The sequence below is a fragment of the Leuciscus leuciscus genome (genome assembly GCF_965113295.1).
Source record: "Leuciscus leuciscus genome assembly, chromosome: 9".
NCBI classification, from domain to species: Eukaryota; Metazoa; Chordata; class Actinopteri; order Cypriniformes; family Leuciscidae; genus Leuciscus; species Leuciscus leuciscus.
Window position 1 is genome coordinate 11,292,659 of NC_138733.1, and position 3,492 is coordinate 11,296,150.

Sequence of the window (3,492 nt, forward strand, 5' to 3'; positions counted from 1 at the left end):
GAGAGTGAAGGTGGGGCTAATCCATGAAAAACTTTATAAATTAAACAGCTATATTTAAAATTAATAAAATTTTCAAAATTGAGCAAATTGTATTTTTCTAAAATATTACACTGATGGTATGACAGAGGTTTTTGATCAAGTATTTTTATAGATTTTTTAAATAACTTTTCTATGGGTTTTAAAATTGTGTTTCCAGTAAGTGACCAGGTAGTGATGCAATAATCTATGTGCGAAAATATCATTGAATGTAAGAACATTTTAGCGGAATTAATTGTCATTGATGATCTAATTTGTTTAAAATTATGTAGATTGAATTTAATTCTGTTCGTAGTCTCTTCATGTAGATGTGAACTCGTGAAACTAACGAACATTCTTTCAGGTTACAAAGTAAATTCTGTCACAACACTAAAGAAATCAAAACAACTTCTGTTGCTTCACTGTTAAATTAGCTAAAATTGGCATGTTCTGTATCTTTCTGTATGAAGTCTTGAAGAAATCCATAATTGTTACTTGTATATTTACTAATCCAATTGTGTTGGACTTTCTGATGGACCATTCCTCTGCAGGACTGCAGTAGAGAGGAGACTATAATATTTGCAGACTATAACTGATATGGACTGAATTATATGCAAATGTGAAACACTTTTTTGAACATTCACACAGCCTGCTTTGTTAAAGATTGCAAGTAGTTTATTTGCATATGGCTGATCACAGAAAGAATATTCTCTGAGTCAGACGAGACCAAACACATCTTCTCTGAAGAGCTCAGAAGCGTCTCCCTTCTTCTGTAAAATTCATTATGGTAAGTATTTTCATCATGGCTTTTTTTGTTTTGTTGCTTGTGTTTTTTTATAATTTTTTTTATTTTTTTATCAGGTTTGTTGTTTTAACTTTAGGCGTCAGGCGCACTGAGGATGTTCATGTTCTGCCTGCTTCATCTGTGTATTCAGTGCGATCAGGAGCAAGTGAACACTAACGTTCTTGTTAAAATTATCCAGTATTTTGATGACAAGTAAGTCAATATTTGCACAATTACAGTAAAATAAGTGAAATGTGTTAATGCTGAATGTGCATGTAGCAAAGTTAAAGGCAAGCGGGAACCGGCAAATGTTTAACACAAAACTTTAATCCAAAAATAAACAAACTCACAACCACACAAACACTACCACACAAACATAAAACACGACGTGTCGGTTCCGATAGCCTCGTGGGTAGAGCGCCGACATGTAGCGCCCTTGCGCTTCGGGCGACCTGAGTTCGAGTCCAGGCTCGTGGACCTTTTCCGATCACGTCCCCCTCTCTCTCCCAGTTCGCTTCTTGTCACTGTCATATCATAACCCAAAACACACTGCCATCCAGTTCCCCATCAGCTGGACGAACTCCTCCACAATCCACAATGTCTGGTGGTGGTGCTGGATAGCCCTGGGTGGACGACCCTCTAACTCCTCCAACACATGGTGAGTGGTGAACAAGCGTGCCGCACAAGTCCTGAAGAGTGAAACCAAAGCATCTTGATCGGCCCCAGGTGGCTGGTCCCAGTATAGGTCATAAACCAGCCCACCCCATGAAATCTAATGGACGCGATGGAAACTAAGCAATCAAATTACACTTCAAATACATTCTTTCCAAAGATATTTTGTCATTTTATGTAGTTTTTAACATGCTGGTGTATGTTAGTGCATGTACTGTAAGTGTTTTTTACTTTCTTTCTTTTGTTTAAATAAGAATGGTTTTAGTTATTTGGTGGAATAAAAACGGAAATGTGACGTCATGATTGACAGCTGTGATTTTACACCGACATAATGAATGCAGTAAACCGTTTCTGCGGGAGTGAGGACGGGACTGTGATATCGGGCATATCAAGGTCGATGTGGCGAGCAGGTGACGCTCATAAGCAATCGCACCGCTGGCCCAGCTCTGTTCCCACGGCTCTCGGCCCCGCCCTGCTTGCCACAGTGCATAAGCAAGGAAAAATGTTATTGATTCTGTCTCAGAAACAAGTTTTAGTTTTTGAAAACTGCAATATTTGTGATTTGTCTTCTAGGTTACAGTCAAGCAACCATGACAGGCCTTATCAGTATTCTGTAGTCATCAGGGTCCCATATCAACAGTGTACAAAACAGTTCAGTCTTGATTCGGTTTTCAACATGAACGAAATGGAAAGTGCCTTCAATGAAGACTAATGGTCAGCGACGGCTTTGTGAAGTCACACAAGACTTATTCAGTCTCGCTGCTGCAAAGCCGAGCTGGATCCAAATGGCCAGTTCTTCTGGAAAAACATTGCATTCTGAATATATTCTTATCTATCCTATAGATGCCACAAATACATCTCTGGACAAAATTTTGAGAATGCCAAATGATGATCAGTGTGTTGTTTTGTATACTTACTACTCACCTTGCATAGAAAAGTGCATTAACGATAAAGCTGACACTATTTTGTATGACTTTTCAAACTGGCTAAACACACAGAGAACTGGGATTAAGGCTTTAGTTTTCCAAGAGATCTGGCGCAAAGACTGGACTGGTGTCAGAGATCAGTTTGCAAAGATTAATAATCTAGTGCCTCTCTATCGTTGTGTGAAGGAAAATAGTCAAATTAAATGCTATAAGTGTGAAGATGCTGGCAGTGAGATGTTAAATCAAAATTGTGTGTCTTAAAAAAAACGATTTAATGTCAATAATGATATCTGCATATTTTCAAATCACTGTATGTCTTGCACCTAAATAAACTTGTTTTGTCCATGCATTAAGGGCACGAGATGAAAGATTCATCGCTTTGTCTGTGTTCGTCTGAAGAGTTTTGAGTGATTATAATTGTTGCTGCACCTAACCAGACCAATTTCAGAGAGAATCCCACCAGCAAAAATAATACAAACGTGTTTATGGTAAAGATGACATGATACATAATTTTTAATACAATATGATTGGTTCTTCATACAATTCAGCAAACCCTTCTGTTACTAGGTAAAAGGAAATCTGGATTATTGTTTACTTAAAATTATGAGTTTATAAATGTAGTTATCTGTCTGGTTTCATTTCCCCTTTTGTTATATTCGGACATGATTCAGACACACACACACTGACTTTGGCCAAAGGACATTTGGGTTTCAAAAGCATATAAATATTAATCCTGCAAGGAAAATAAATGTTAGTTATGATTAATAAAATAAAAATAAAAAATCCATCACACTGTACATAAAATAATTGATCAAGTCTACACTGAAAGTGACACAATAACAGCCGTGATCGTGTGAAATAGCCTTGATGCTGCTTATATCAGCCAAAGGTTAAAAAACAACTACAGTGAAACACGGTGTATTGTTGCTCTTCAGTGAAACTGAAGGTAAATAAAGAGCTACAGGTAAATATTAATCTTTGTGATCAATCTCAATGTCATTCAGGTCTAGTGTGTAAATGTTCAGGAACTGACCTGTGCATTCACTCAATCTCTCAACAGTTAACCAAATGTTTGCAATGTTAATTGATTAATCG

The 3,492-nt window shown here is 37.2% G+C and overlaps 1 long non-coding RNA gene across 1 annotated transcript; it reads left to right on the top strand.

Moving 5' to 3' along the window:
* Positions 1-715: 715 nt before the first annotated feature.
* On the top strand, positions 716-2,724 carry LOC309506873. The gene is made up of 3 exons (XR_014208959.1): positions 716-802; positions 897-1,012; positions 2,045-2,724. It is a non-coding gene; the product is annotated as an uncharacterized lncRNA (long non-coding RNA).
* The last annotated feature ends 768 nt before the right edge of the window (positions 2,725-3,492 follow it).